General features: G+C 43.9%; 1 long non-coding RNA gene and 1 pseudogene across 2 annotated transcripts in view; one reads left to right on the top strand and one right to left on the bottom strand.

Moving 5' to 3' along the window:
* Nucleotides 1-17,142, top strand: part of LOC144819515 (uncharacterized) — a 509,138-nt gene that overhangs the window by 276,673 nt on the left and 215,323 nt on the right. The window lies entirely within an intron of this gene.
* Nucleotides 1-17,142, bottom strand: part of LOC144819116 (ubiquitin carboxyl-terminal hydrolase 22-A pseudogene) — a 96,435-nt pseudogene that overhangs the window by 78,269 nt on the left and 1,024 nt on the right.

Here is a 17,142-nt window from a genome sequence, read left to right as displayed (position 1 = left end):
AGTAAATAAATAAAATCTTAACGGTAAAAATGTATTTTGTATTTCAGCAGCCAGTGCAGTAGTATTTCGTAGTGCAGGCCACACGACATACAAGGCCAGTAGCTGATCAGAGACGCTACCACACTTGGCCCGCTCATGGTGCGCCGCCATGCTGCAAACTTCACGCCCGTGCACACACCGTGGTCTGACTCCTTCCCTCCCCGGCATCTGAGAGAACACTCCGGTCAACATAAAAGTTGGTCCACACTCAAAGACACACTACTCGACCCTTAGCATTCGCAACACCATCAAAATAAAAGCGCCCTTACGTTCCCCGATGCCTTCATGATGCCTCGTCCACAGCCAGCGAGGAAAAGGAAGCACGAGGCCCGACGCGGGAGTCAAGAGGGGGGGGCAAACAAAGACACGGACAGCGGGAGGGGGGACGGACAGCGGGATACAACCATGCGGGACCAGGACGATCGAAGAAATTAGGGAAAACAGCCATGAAAAAAAAAAAAAAAGTACACGCCCACAGTGGACACGTCTTCATGACGTGAGCAGAAAGCGAAAAATTCTCGGGAACACCCACGAATCTGCTCCGTGAATGACGGACAGATCTCTCTTCCAATGGCTAGCCTCCATTTATGGAGCTAGCCAATGGAAGAGAGGGGCGGGATTAGGCCAACTATCTGTTCTCAAAAGATTTCGCCTTGCGCGAAACGCTGCTTGCGCATTCAGTCAGTACCTAAGTACTCATGCAGAGAAATAGGCCTTAGGACATGTACTACTTCAAACCCCAATGCACTATGCATGTAGTCTTCTATCCACCTGCACACTTGTCTTTCAAACATTCAATTCCCTAGTCTGTATCTTTATACTTCCAGCAAACACTCTGTCACTGCCCTTGCTCTCTTGTAGTGACCCATTCAGCAGTATGTACTAATCCATTCACTGTGCTAAAACTCAAGCACTCATAGATTCACTCACACACTGTCCTTACAGTACTCTAATCATTCAGTCAGTAGCCAGTACTCATGCAGTGTGGTAGGCCTTAGGACATGGACTGCTTCAAACCACTATGTACTATGCATGCAGTCTTCTATCCACCTACACACTGTCACTCCCTTTGCACTCTTCTAGTAATCTATTGCACCATGTACTAATCCATTCACTGCGACAAAACACAAACACGAAATTCACCCAGGCAGTTTCACCAGCAGTGCAGAGGGAAGCATAGACTTGTAACATATTTATGTACATATGTTACATTCCTGTGCTTTGGAAGTACTACAGTACACTGCAAGTAAACACCTTATAGAGTTATGCTGTAGCACCTCCTTATAGTTCTGCACTTATACATTCACCATATACTACCAATGTATTCTTTCATTCAATTATGCACTACGCATTTATTCAAAAAAACTTTTACACACTATCATACTAATATAGCTCTTTTTTTGACCAGTGAAGTTAGTTCTAAAAATAACTTTTTTGTGTATTTTTTGTTGTTTTGTAGTTTTTTGGTGTTTTCTGAACAATGTTTTTTTGTTTTTTTTTTTAAAAGGAAAAAAGGGAACTGTAGAAACAAAACAGTCTGGAACAAATAAACAGAAAAAAAATTAAGAGTGGGCACAACGGTGCTCTTGTTTGCGCCTGCAAATTAAGTCTATGGATTGTTCTCCATAGCAAAGAGTCTCTTTGCAAAATTTGCACAAAATAATCAAATCTCCAAAATCTGGACGGATGTCCGGATGAGGACTTGATGCTCTGTTGCATGCAGCACGAGCATAGTTGCGGGGATATTGGGTTTTAACATGCTTAACCATGCTGGCAGTCCCAAAAGAGTAGTGCTTGTTTGGATTGCCTCTGGACAGCACTGCCGAACACACCTTGCATGTCACCTTTGCCACATTCACTTTTTTCTCTCCATCAGGAAAGGAAAAAAACTTCCAAATGAGTGCCTCTTTTCTTTTGGGGACTGGACCTTCTGCAAGAAATTGATCATCAGATGAGTGTTCTGAAAGATCTACATCTTGCTGTGCAGCCATATTGAAGATCTGCGAAAAACAGCTGCTTCACAAAAAGATGTTTCTTCAGTGAAGGTCAAAGAAGAATGATTAAAATGGGTGGGGTCCTTCAACAGTTAGAATAGGAAGTATGAACCAATCAAATCTCTTGTTATGAAGTCACATGGGGTATGCTTAGGCTGCTCTTATGATGCGCGTTTGCGCGATATACCCCGCGATTTGCGTAATTGCTTTTAAAAGTAATATACGCTTATTAAAACTAAATGAATACTATTTTCATGATTACCTTAGATAATGTCTTGCCTTAATATATTTACATTAAATACATAGATATATCTTTTTAAACATTGAAAAATTTTGCAGGGTACGCGTACCGTGCGCCGTACAAACGTATATGACGTCACGCGGAAGCGCCGATGTGACGCGTGATGTCAAAACGTATTTGTGACGTATGCATGGGTACGCGTATAGTACGAATATAGATGCGCAGGACACCATGCGCCGAGCGCTCATCCTACGCGCACCCAAATATTAATTCTAAAATGGCGGCTATGTTTCACGGAGTGTGCGAGGAAGGTACGCATACCCTACGTTTACCACAAGACAAATACAAAAAAATATAGAAATTAATTTTTATATATTACATTAAAAATATGTAATGTAATTTAAAAAATAAAATAGCTAAAAATAATTATTATAAAAAATGTAGTAAATCAGTATCAAAAAATAAATATAACAATTAAGACATTTAAAAATTGGCATATCCAAAACCTATGAAATTCACTGAAGAAACCATAGGTTTTAGGCACGTTATAGTTAGGAATTAGCATTTAAAAAACCTTGCAAATTCACTGAAAAAGCCATAGGTTTTAGCCACGTTATAGTTAGGAATTAGCATTTAAAAAACCTTAGAAATTCATTGAAAAAACCATAGGTTTCACACATGTTATAGTTAGCTGGACATTTCACTTATACAAAACCATTGAAATTCCCCTGTTATAGTTAGTTCATCAGTGATGTCATGAGTGATGTCACTGACCATGTCATGATTGATGTAATATGTGACGTCATCAGCTGTGGATTGCGGGCGCACGAGTTATAGTTAGCTGAACTAACTACAACGGGGGAATTTCTATAGTTTTGTATGAATGAAATGTCCAGCTAACTATTTATGTGTGAAACCTATGGTTTTTTCAGTGAATTTCTAAGGTTTTTTAAATGTTAATTCCTAACTATAACGTTGCTGAAACCTATGTTTTTTTCAGTGAATATATATATATAGATAGTTACTGAAAAAAACATAGGTTTCAGGGACGTCATATTTAGTTGGAGTTTTCACTTGTATAAAACAATAGAAATTTGGATGTTATAGTTAGTAGACCTAACTATAAATCACCCCCCCGCCATGCACTGCTGATGACGTCACATATTACATCACTCAGGTTATGCTCAGTGACATCACTGATGACACCACTGATGATATCTCAAATGACATCACTCATGTCATCACTCATAACATCATCCAGTGAATGTGTGTTTCTATAAAGTATAAAAAAATGTTTTATATATATATGCCAAGGTGTATTGAAGTATGAGTGGATGTATGAGTGTCTAAATGAATGATTTAGTAGGTGTGTGAATGACTGTATAAGTGAGTGATTAAATGTTTCCTACTGTTTGCATGGTTTAGAGACTAAACTCTGTGAATGTCTTTATTGGTCTGTTAGTGTGTAAGCGGCTGCATGGCTTGGTGAGTAGCTACATGAGTGTCTATATGGGTTATTTATTGGTTGTCTGAGTGTCTGTATGGGTGCCTGAGTGCCTTTGTGGGTGGGTGGGGGGGTTGTGACTGAGCATAGATATGTGAGTGGTTGTTTAACTGGGTGTATAGGTTCAAGAGTGCATATCGAAACACCTATATGGGTGGGTGAGTGTGTGTATGGGTGTGTTGGTGAGTAAATGGATGTCTCAGTGGTACATGTGTGAGTAACTACATATGTTTTAAGGCAGTATATGTGAGTGTTGGAGTATATAAATGACTATATGTGAGAGTGAGTGATTGCAAGAGAATCTGTATGGATGAGTGTGTGTTTCTATGAGTGATTGTCTAAGAGAGTAAGTATGTGTTAGTATCTCTATAAATAAGTGTGGTGGCGTGTGTTGACTGTATAAGCAAGGAAATGAGTGTGTGATAGTTTCTTTGCCTGACTGACCAGGTGCATGAGTAACTCTGTGGGTGAGTGGCAGTGTGTGAGTGTCTATATGGGTTTATGAGTGGATATATCAGTGGCTGTATGGATGAATGACTGTGTGTATGAGTGACTGTACAGGTTAGTGGATGGATAGACCTAAGCGTGGCGTTTGACACCATATCTCACCCAATACTGGTTAAGACACTGACGTCACTCGGTATCTGTGGCACGGCTCAAAAATGGTTAATTTCCTTTCTAGATAATTGTACCTTCCAAATTTTCTCGGACACTGCCAGCTCAGACAATCATCGCCTACCCTATGGGGTGTCCCAGGGCTCCATCCTTAACCCCTTGCTTTTTAAATTATATGTCAGACCCTTCGCGAACTTTGCAGAGGAGGCTGGGTTGTCTCTCTTTTCCTATGCTGATGACTTCCAGATTCTTTTTTCTCTCTCCAAAGCAAATACTGATGTTTCATCTCCCCTTCAGCTTGGATTAGGAAAAATAGCCTCATGGATGCACACCAACTACCTTAAGCTTAACGGTGTAAAAACGGAGGTGCTGATCCTTGGCAAAAATAAAGATTTATGGGGCCCACTCCACTGACCCAGTGAGATGGGAGCTCTACCTCGGCCGTCTGACTCCGTCCCTAATTTAGGCGTAACCATTGACAATTCACTCACTATGCACCACCAGGCTGTTAAGGTCACTGCCACATGCTTCACCATTTTGAAGTGGCTCAGGAAGATCATCTGGATGCTGCCAGAATCCACCCAGAAAACAGTGGTCCAAGCTCTTGTCACCTCAAGGCTGGACTATGGAAATATACTATACCTTGGGTCCAACAAGGCTGTGACTTGAAGGCTACAGATGGTACAAAACTCTGCGGCAAGACTCCGTTGCAGGGTCCCCAGAGCTAGCCACATTTCCAGACACATAGAGGACTTACATTGGCTCATGGTAGATAACCGTACCAAGTTCAAAGCCCTGAGCTATATGTTCATAATTCAAACCGGCACGGCCCCACAGTACCTACAATCCCTGGTCAGCCCCTATGTGCCTTCCCGACACCTCCGGTCATCTACCCAGGAAAACTTTTCTGTACCCGAATTCAAACTGTCAAGGATGGGTGGCAGATCTGTTGCCTATCTTGGCCCCTTTCTCTGAAATTCACTCCCCCTAGATATCTGGACAGAAACAGTATACACCCGCTTCCGCAAATCCCTGAAGACCTGGCTATTCAAACAATAACCTCCCCAAGCTGCACATATTTCACTCAGGCTGCCCCGGCACCGGGAAACCCTTTTTGAGTAGCTGTTGCACCTAACAAATTCAACTAATGAATAAATAAATAGATAAATAAATAAATGTGTGTGTAGATGTCTGAATCACTGAGCAGGTATGTACTAACTGCTATTGGGCTGTCTATGGTTTCGATATTGGTGGTCTGTATTTTAGAGTGGGTGTATGAAAGGTTTTATTAGGGTATGAGGAGGTGCATCAGATAATCACGTGGATGATGTCATAAGTGATGTCATTTGAGTTGTCATCAGTGATGTCATCATTGATGTCACTGAGCATGTCAAGAGTGATGTAATATGTGACGTCATCAGCAGTGCATTGCGGGGACGCGAGTTATAGTTAGGTCTACTAACTATAACGGCCGAATTTCTATGGTTTTATATATGTGTGAAATCTCGAACTAACTATAAGGTCCCTGAAACCTATGGTTTTTTCAGTGAATTTCTAAGATTTTTTAAATGCTAATTTCTAACTATGCCTACAAAGTTAGGACATGTGAAGAAAGAGGTAGAAAAGCGCAGAAAGAAGCAAGATAAATGCAGAAAGAGGCAACAGAAGTCCAGAAAGACGAAAAGTGCAGGAAGTAGAAGAGATGTTCAGAAAGAACCAACAGAGGAGCAAAAAGAGGCCTTGTTGCAAAATCATCCTGTTTCACAACTTTTTCAGACGGGTACTGGTGGTGGTAACTGACTCTGACTAACCAGGCCTAGAGCCAGTGCAATGCTAAAAGACACTTAGGACCTCATTTATGAAAAGTGACGTATTGCTGCATGAAAACAGCGATGCATCACTTTTCATTGCGCCCTCCTCATATTTACAGTATGACGCATCATGTCGCAAGAAGTTACAGATACGTCAGTATTTCTGACGTATCTTTAGGCGCAAAAATTACGTATTGCTGGAGTGTGTCACAAAAGTGACTCAACTCCAGCAAGTCCCATTTCAAATGTGCTTACGTCAGTCTTACGCCTGCTGTGAGGCAGGCATAAGATATTGACGCATTTGCATCCTAGAAGTGACGCTGTGAAATCTCATAGATTTCACTGCGTCACTTCTACGAGGCTTATTTACGTCCAAATGCCCACCCTTCATACATTATACCTGGTGCAGGTATAATGTGGTGCAGGGGTTTACAAGTGACGCATCTACCTAGATGTGTCACTTTGTAAATATGACGCAACATGGTGCATTTTTTACTCTGCTGGTGTGTCACAAAAAGTAACGCACCAGCAGCGCAAAAGTGATGCAAGGGCTCATAAATAAACCCCTTAGAATACAGTGAAAACACCTACATACATTAGGGAACACTATGCATTGGGGTACCCCTGTGATTAGCATGACCTCCTCTGTAAGGCCCCAGTACATTATAGGTCAGGGGGTTAAAACTACCTCTAAGTCAGAGGTGCATAAATATGCTACTTTAACTACTAGTCGCGTTTGCAGAGTGGTGGAGAAAGGGTGCTGGGCGTCCAACCAACGCTCAGGAATTCCGCTGCGTAGGACTTACATTAGGTACCAGGAGGGATTCTTGGCCCCCAAACTCCCTCAGACCTAAATTGGACTTCATACCCCATCCCGTAGTCTGCCACGAGGTACGTTTACAGAGTGGTAGAGAAAGGGGGCCATGGCCCCCGAAGACGTCTTAGCAAACCCACTGTGTGGGACTTACTGGAGGTAACAAGAGGGGTAGTTGGCCCCCAAGGACATCCTTGGGGACCAACTTCCCAAACTATTACCTCCAGTCAGTCTGACACAACAGCATTGGTAAGTACTCGTACCAGGCCACGCCCGCTTAGCCCACCAATCTACAAACCCGCTCCCTGGCATGCTCTTGGATGGGGATAGAAGTCCCCTTCACTGCTGGGGGTCCTTTAGGGGCCACCTAGCCTAACTTTTACCTCCAGTAAGCCCCACGCAGTGGTATTGGTGAGAGGTAGACAAAGGCCATGCCCCCTTTCTCCACCACTGTGCAAATGCGCACCTTGGCACGTTGTAAGTTGGGGTACTAATTTACCTTGAATCCTGATGGTCCCTGGGGTCCAGCTAGCCCACCAGGTACCTCCAGCAAATGCCACAGAGCTGTGTTGCAGAGAGGTGTAACAAGCATTTACAATGCAAGGGTTTCGCCTTTGCAAAAGTTAGAGCTATTTGCATAGTAAATGACAACATTTTTATTTATGTGTTGGTTTGGAAAACAGATAAATAAATGGCATTGTCATTTACAATGCCAATAGCTTAATCTCTCGCAAATGCCACACACACACACCCACAGAGAGCCCCCACACACAGAGCCCCCCCACACACACACAGAGCCCCTCACACACACACCCACAGAGCCCCCCACACACACACCCACACAGAGCCCCCCCTCACACACCCACACAGAGCCCCCCCCACACGCTGCGCTGGGGCAAGCAAGGGAGACAACTCTCGGATGCAAGTATCTTCAGAGAATAGTTACTGCTTGTGCACAAGGAGCTGAGGCAAAGAGATACACCGATGTACACTCAACTGAGAGCATCGCTAGTGTTTGTCCTTGCACTGTAATCTCAAGGCGCTGGAGCGAGGATTAGATCAGTATCAAGCCTCCTGCAAGGATTGCTAGTGACTGTCCCTTTCGCACGAACCTCAAGACGCTGGACAAGAAGATGGAACGAGACACCAGCCTCTAGAGAGGACCGCTCGTGCTTGTCCTCAGAGGGTGTTCTGAGGTCGCTGGAGCAAGGCAGCCCGCTCGCAGACACAAGTTCTTGAAAGGATCAATGCTGTTTGTTTGTCCTTGCGCAGTGTCCTCAAGGCGCTGGACTCTGTCGCACGGGAAGCAGCATTCAGACACCAGACACTTGAGAGAATCGCTCGTGTCTGTCCTCTGAGAGTGTTCTCAAGGCGCTGGAGCATGGGAACTGCTCGTAGACACAAGCTCTTGAAAGGATCGATATTGCGTGTCCTTGCAGTGTCCTCAATGCGCTGAAGCACAGCACACAGCGCTCAGACACAAGCCTCCTGGGAGGATCGACACTGCTTGTTGTTTACAGTGACCTCAAGGCGCTGGAGCAAGGAGACTGCACTGAGGCACAAACCTCCCGAGTCGGACGCTAGTGCGTCTCTTCGCACAGTTTCCGCAAGAAACTGGATCAAGGGAGTCAGCACTCAGGTACAATCGTTTTGTGGGGATTTCTACTGCTCGTCCTCGCACGGTGACCCCCAGGCGCGGGGGTACGGGTGACAGGACCGGAGCAAAGGAGACAGCAGCACCACACGACTCCTAAAACTGTGTCTACCTCTTGTCCTTCCACCGTGACCTCCAGGCGCTGGAGGGTGAAAGGTAGCACTAACACACACGCCCCCTGACATGATCTCTACTGCTTGTTCTTGCAGGGAGACCTCGCGGCGCTGTAGCACGGTGACAGCAGCGGCATGCAAGCATTTCAAGATGATTGCTACTGCTTGTCCTTGCACAGTGACCTCCAGGCGCTACAGCATGGCTGCAGCGGTCAGGCACAATATTCTTGATAGGGTCGGAACTGGTTGTTCTTGCACATTGTCTTCAAGGCGCTGGAGCGGGGAGATTGTACTAAATCACAAGCCGTCTTAGAGGATCACTGCTGCTTGTCCTGGCAATGCTCAAGGCATTGAAGCATTAGAGGCATTCCTAAGACACAAGCCGCCTCAGAGAATCGCTACTGCATCTCCTTGCACAGTGACCTCAGGGCGCTACAGCATTGGGACGGGAGAGGGAAACACTCCTTTCACAATGACCTCAAGGTGCTGGACTAAGGAGACTGCACTAAGACACAAGCCGCCTCAGGGGATCGGTACTGCTTGACCTTGTGCAATATCCTCGGGGGCGGGAATGGACAGCGGGAGGGGGGGGCGGGAACGGGCACACGGACAGCGGGAGGGGGTATCGGGCACACGGACAGCGGGTGGGGGGGTTGGGGGAAGACAGGACAGCAAGCCATCTTAGAGGATCAATACTGCTTGTCCTGGCAATGCTCAAGGCATTGAAGCATTAGAGGCATTACTAAGACACAAGCCGCCTCAGAGAATCCCTACTGCTTCTCCTTGCACAGTGACCTCAGGGCGCTACAGCATTGGGACGGGAGAGGGAAACACTCTTTTAAGAGGATCGATACTGTTTGTCCTTTCACAATGACCTCAAGGCGCTGGACTAAGGACACTGCACTAAGACACAAGCCGCCTCAGGGGATCGCTACTGCTTGACCTTGTGCAATATCCTCGGGGGGGCGGGAACGGACAGCGGTCGGGGGGGGCGGGAACGGACAGCGGGGGTATGATTAGGGATGGACAATGCAAGCCCAAGCATAGACATGGCTCACCATACATCCACTACAATAAGCAAGCTGATTAAGTGCCTAGACACCGCCGGGTATATGTAGCGCTATACAAATTTTCTCTAGCATGGGTCACAGCATCACTTTCTTGCTTCGCCAACCTCTAGTAAAGAGTACATAACATTAAGAGTAAATAAATAAAATCTTAACGGTAAAAATGTATTTTGCATTTCAGCAGCCAGTGCAGTAGTATTTCGTAGTGCAGGCCACACGACATACAAGGCCAGTAGCTGATCAGAGATGCTACCACACTTGGCCCGCTCATGGTGCGCCGCCATGCTGCAAACTTCACGCCCGTGCACACACCGTGGTCTGACGCCTTCCCTCCCCGGCATCTGAGAGAACACTCCGGTCAACATAAAAGTTGGTCCACACTCAAAGACACACTACTCGACCCTTAGCATGCGCAACACCATCAAAATAAAAGCGCCCTTACGTTCCCCGATGCCTTCATGATGCCTCGTACACAGCCAGCGAGGAAAAGGAAGCACGAGGCCCGACGCTGGAGTCAAGAGGGGGGGGGGGCGAACAAAGACACGGACAGCGGGAGGGGGGACGGACAGCGGGATACAACCATGCGGGACCAGGACGATTGAAGAAATTAGGGAAAACAGCCATGAAAAGAAAAAAAAAAGTACACGCCCACAGTGGACACGTCTTCATGACGTGAGCAGAAAGCGAAAAATTCTCGGGAACACCCACGAATCTGCTCCGTGAATGACGGACAGATCTCTCTTCCAATGGCTAGCCTCCATTTATGGAGCTAGCCAATGGAAGAGAGGGGCGGGATTAGGCCAACTATCTGTTCTCAAAAGATTTCGCCTTGCGCGAAACGCTGCTTGCGCATTCAGTCAGTACCTAAGTACTCATGCAGAGGAATAGGCCTTAGGACATGTACTACTTCAAACCCCAATGCACTATGCATGTAGTCTTCTATCCACCTGCACACTTGTCTTTCAAACATTCAATTCCCTAGTCTGTATCTTTATACTTCCAGCAAACACTCTGTCACTGCCCTTGCTCTCTTGTAGTGACCCATTCAGCAGTATGTACTAATCCATTCACTGTGCTAAAACTCAAGCACTCATAGATTCACTCACACACTCTCCTTACAGTACTCTAATCATTCAGTCAGTAGCCAGTACTCATGCAGTGTGGTAGGCCTTAGGACATGGACTGCTTCAAACCACTATGTACTATGCATGCAGTCTTCTATCCACCTACACACTGTCACTCCCTTTGCACTCTTCTAGTAATCTATTGCACCATGTACTAATCCATTCACTGCGACAAAACACAAACACGAAATTCACCCAGGCAGTTTCACCAGCAGTGCAGAGGGAAGCATAGACTTGTAACATATTTATGTACATATGTTACATTCCTGTGCTTTGGAAGTACTACAGTACACTGCAAGTAAACACCTTATAGAGTTATGCTGTAGCACCTCCTTATAGTTCTGCACTTATACATTCACCATATACTACCAATGTATTCTTTCATTCAATTATGCACTACGCATTTATTCAAAAAAACTTTTACACACTATCATACTAATATAGCTCTTTTTTTGACCAGTGAAGTTAGTTCTAAAAATAACTTTTTTGTGTTTTTTTGTTGTTTTTTTAAGAGGAAAAAAGGGAACTGTAGAAACAAAACAGTCTGGAACAAATAAACAGAAAAAAAATTAAGAGTGGGCACAACGGTGCTCTTGTTTGCGCCTGCAAATTAAGTCTATGGATTGTTCTCCATAGCAAAGAGTCTCTTTGCAAAATTTGCACAAAATAATCAAATCTCCAAAATCTGGACGGATGTCCGGATGAGGACTTGATGCTCTGTTGCATGCAGCACGAGCATAGTTGCGGGGATGTTGGGTTTTAACATGCTTAACCATGCTGGCAGTCCCAAAAGAGTAGTGCTTGTTTGGATTGCCTCTGGACAGCACTGCCGAACACACCTTGCATGTCACCTTTGCCACATTCACTTTTTTCTCTCTATCAGGAAAGGAAAAAAACTTCCAAATGAGTGCCTCTTTTCTTTTGGGGACTGGACCTTCTGCAAGAAATTGATCATCAGATGAGTGTTCTGAAAGATCTACATCTTGCTGTGCAGCCATATTGAAGATCTGCGAAAAACAGCTGCTTCACAAAAAGATGTTTCTTCAGTGAAGGTCAAAGAAGAATGATTAAAATGGGTGGGGTCCTTCAACAGTTAGAATAGGAAGTATGAACCAATCAAATCTCTTGTTATGAAGTCACATGGGGTATGCTTAGGCTGCTCTTATGATGCGCGTTTGCGCGATATACCCCGTGATTTGCGTAATTGCTTTTAAAAGTAATATACGCTTATTAAAACTAAATGAATACTATTTTCATGATTACCTCAGATAATGTCTTGCCTTAATATATTTACATTAAATACATAGATATATCTTTTTAAACATTGAAAAATTTCGCAGGGTACGCGTACCGTGCGCCGTACAAACGTATATGACGTCACGCGGAAGCGCCGATGTGACGCGTGATGTCAAAACGTATTTGTGACGTATGCATGGGTACGCGTATAGTACGAATATAGATGCGCAGGACACCATGCGCCGAGCGCTCATCCTACGCGCACCCAAATATTAATTCTAAAATGGCGGCTATGTTTCACGGAGTGTGCGAGGAAGGTACGCATACCCTACGTTTACCACAAGACAAATACAAAAAAATATAGAAATTAATTTTAATATATTACATTAAAAATATGTAATGTAATTTAAAAAATAAAATAGCTAAAAATAATTATTATAAAAAATGTAGTAAATCAGTATCAAAAAAATAAATATAACAATTAAGACATTTAAAAATTGGCATATCCAAAACCTATGAAATTCACTGAAGAAACCATAGGTTTTAGGCACGTTATAGTTAGGAATTAGCATTTAAAAAACCTTGCAAATTCACTGAAAAAGCCATAGGTTTTAGCCACGTTATAGTTAGGAATTAGCATTTAAAAAACCTTAGAAATTCATTGAAAAAACCATAGGTTTCACACATGTTATAGTTAGCTGGACATTTCACTTATACAAAACCATTGAAATTCCCCTGTTATAGTTAGTTCATCAGTGATGTCATGAGTGATGTCACTGACCATGTCATGATTGATGTAATATGTGACGTCATCAGCTGTGGATTGCGGGCGCACGAGTTATAGTTAGCTGAACTAACTACAACGGGGGAATTTCAATAGTTTTGTATGAATGAAATGTCCAGCTAACTATTTATGTGTGAAACCTATGGTTTTTTCAGTGAATTTCTAAGGTTTTTTAAATGTTAATTCCTAACTATAACGTTGCTGAAACCTATGTTTTTTTCAGTGAATATATATATATAGATAGTTACTGAAAAAAACATAGGTTTCAGGGACGTCATATTTAGTTGGAGATTTCACTTGTATAAAACAATAGAAATTCGGCTGTTATAGTTAGTAGACCTAACTATAAATCACCCCCCCGCCATGCACTGCTGATGACGTCACATATTACATCACTCAGGTTATGCTCAGTGACATCACTGATGACACCACTGATGATATCTCAAATGACATCACTCATGTCATCACTCATAACATCATCCAGTGAATGTGTGTTTCTATAAAGTATAAAAAAAAGTTTTATATATATATGCCAAGGTGTATTGAAGTATGAGTGGATGTATGAGTGTCTAAATGGATGATTTAGTAGGTGTGTGAATGACTGTATAAGTGAGTGATTAAATGTTTCCTACTGTTTGCATGGTTTAGAGACAAAACTCTGTGAATGTCTTTATTGGTCTGTTAGTGTGTAAGCGGCTGCATGGCTTGGTGAGTAGCTACATGAGTGTCTATATGGGTTATTTATTGGTTGTCTGAGTGTCTGTATGGGTGCCTGAGTGCCTTTGTGGGTGGGTGGGGGGGTTGTGACTGAGCATAGATATGTGAGTGGTTGTTTAACTGGGTGTATAGGTTCAAGAGTGCATATCGAAACACCTATATGGGTGGGTGAGTGTGTGTATGGGTGTGTTGGTGAGTAAATGGATGTCTCAGTGGTACATGTGTGAGTAACTACATATGTTTTAAGGCAGTATATGTGAGTGTTGGAGCATATAAATGACTATATGTGAGAGTGAGTGATTGCAAGAGAATCTGTATGGATGAGTGTGTGTTTCTATGAGTGATTGTCTAAGAGAGTAAGTATGTGTTAGTATCTCTATAAATAAGTGTGGTGGCGTGTGTTGACTGTATAAGCAAGGAAATGAGTGTGTGATAGTTTCTTTGCCTGACTGACCAGGTGCATGAGTAACTCTGTGGGTGAGTGGCAGTGTGTGAGTGTCTATATGGGTTTATGAGTGGATATATCAGTGGCTGTATGGATGAATGACTGTGTGTATGAGTGACTGTACAGGTTAGTGGATGGATAGACCTAAGCGTGGCGTTTGACACCATATCTCACCCAATACTGGTTAAGACACTGACGTCACTCGGTATCTGTGGCACGGCTCAAAAATGGTTAATTTCCTTTCTAGATAATTGTACCTTCCAAATTTTCTCGGACACTGCCAGCTCAGACAATCATCGCCTACCCTATGGGGTGTCCCAGGGCTCCATCCTTAACCCCTTGCTTTTTAACTTATATGTCAGACCCTTCGCGAACTTTGCAGAGGAGGCTGGGTTGTCTCTCTTTTCCTATGCTGATGACTTCCAGATTCTTTTTTCTCTCTCCAAAGCAAATACTGATGTTTCATCTCCCCTTCAGCTTGGATTAGGAAAAATAGCCTCATGGATGCACACCAACTACCTTAAGCTTAACGGTGTAAAAACGGAGGTGCTGATCCTTGGCAAAAATAAAGATTTATGGGGCCCACTCCACTGACCCAGTGAGATGGGAGCTCTACCTCGGCCGTCTGACTCCGTCCCTAATTTAGGCGTAACCATTGACAATTCACTCACTATGCACCACCAGGCTGTTAAGGTCACTGCCACATGCTTCACCATTTTGAAGTGGCTCAGGAAGATCATCTGGATGCTGCCAGAATCCACCCAGAAAACAGTGGTCCAAGCTCTTGTCACCTCAAGGCTGGACTATGGAAATATACTATACCTTGGGTCCAACAAGGCTGTGACTTGAAGGCTACAGATGGTACAAAACTCTGCGGCAAGACTCCGTTGCAGGGTCCCCAGAGCTAGCCACATTTCCAGACACATAGAGGACTTACATTGGCTCAGGGTAGATAACCGTATCAAGTTCAAAGCCCTGAGCTATATGTTCATAATTCAAACCGGCACGGCCCCACAGTACCTACAATCCCTGGTCAGCCCCTATGTGCCTACCCGACACCTCCGGTCATCTACCCAGGAAAACTTTTCTGTACCCGAATTCAAACTGTCAAGGATGGGTGGCAGATCTGTTGCCTATCTTGGCCCCTTTCTCTGAAATTCACTCCCCCTAGATATCTGGACAGAAACAGTATACACCCGCTTCCACAAATCCCTGAAGACCTGGCTATTCAAACAATAACCTCCCCAAGCTGCACATATTTCACTCAGGCTGCCCCGGCACCGGGAAACCCTTTTTGAGTAGCTGTTGCACCTAACAAATTCAACTAATGAATAAATAAATAGATAAATAAATAAATGTGTGTGTAGATGTCTGAATCACTGAGCAGGTATGTACTAACTGCTATTGGGCTGTCTATGGTTTCGATATTGGTGGTCTGTATTTTAGAGTGGGTGTATGAAAGGTTTTATTAGGGTATGAGGAGGTGCATCAGATAATCACGTGGATGATGTCATAAGTGATGTCATTTGAGTTGTCATCAGTGATGTCATCATTGATGTCACTGAGCATGTCAAGAGTGATGTAATATGTGACGTCATCAGCAGTGCATTGCGGGGACGCGAGTTATAGTTAGGTCTACTAACTATAACGGCCGAATTTCTATGGTTTTATATATGTGTGAAATCTCGAACTAACTATAAGGTCCCTGAAACCTATGGTTTTTTCAGTGAATTTCTAAGATTTTTTAAATGCTAATTTCTAACTATGCCTACAAAGTTAGGACATGTGAAGAAAGAGGTAGAAAAGCGCAGAAAGAAGCAAGATAAATGCAGAAAGAGGCAACAGAAGTCCAGAAAGACGAAAAGTGCAGGAAGTAGAAGAGATGTTCAGAAAGAACCAACAGAGGAGCAAAAAGAGGCCTTGTTGCAAAATCATCCTGTTTCACAACTTTTTCAGACGGGTACTGGTGGTGGTAACTGACTCTGACTAACCAGGCCTAGAGCCAGTGCAATGCTAAAAGACACTTAGGACCTCATTTATGAAAAGTGACGTATTGCTGCATGAAAACAGCGATACATCACTTTTCATTGCTCCCTCCTCATATTTACAGTTTGAAGCATCATGTCGCAAGAAGTTACAGATACGTCAGTATTTCTGACGTATCTTTAGGCGCAAAAATTACGTATTGCTGGAGTGTGTCACAAAAGTGACTCAACTCCAGCAAGTCCCATTTCAAATGTGCTTACGTCAGTCTTACGCCTGCTGTGAGGCAGGCATAAGATATTGACGCATTTGCATCCTAGAAGTGACGCTGTGAAATCTCATAGATTTCACTGCGTCACTTCTACGAGGCTTATTTACGTCCAAATGCCCACCCTTCATACATTATACCTGGTGCAGGTATAATGTGGTGCAGGGGTTTACAAGTGACGCATCTACCTAGATGTGTCACTTTGTAAATATGACGCAACATGGTGCATTTTTTACTCTGCTGGTGTGTCACAAAAAGTAACGCACCAGCAGCGCAAAAGTGATGCAAGGGCTCATAAATAAACCCCTTAGAATACAGTGAAAACACCTACATACATTAGGGAACACTATGCATTGGGGTACCCCTGTGATTAGCATGACCTCCTCTGTAAGGCCCTAGTACATTATAGGTCAGGGGGTTAAAACTACCTCTAAGTCAGAGGTGCATAAATATGCTACTTTAACTACTAGTCGCGTTTGCAGAGTGGTGGAGAAAGGGTGCTGGGCGTCCAACCAACGCTCAGGAATTCCGCTGCGTAGGACTTACATTAGGTACCAGGAGGGATTCTTGGCCCCCAAACTCCCTCAGACCTAAATTGGACTTCATACCCCATCCCGTAGTCTGCCACGAGGTACGTTTGCAGAGTGGTAGAGAAAGGGGGCCATGGCCCCCGAAGACATCTTAGCAAACCCACTGTGTGGGACTTACTGGAGGTAACAAGAGGGGTAGTTGG

The sequence above is a fragment of the Lissotriton helveticus genome, chromosome 2_1 (genome assembly GCF_964261635.1).
Source record: "Lissotriton helveticus chromosome 2_1, aLisHel1.1, whole genome shotgun sequence".
In the NCBI taxonomy this organism is placed as follows: Eukaryota; Metazoa; Chordata; class Amphibia; order Caudata; family Salamandridae; genus Lissotriton; species Lissotriton helveticus.
Note: the sequence above shows the minus strand (reverse complement) of the source record. Positions and strands in the feature narration are given on the sequence as shown.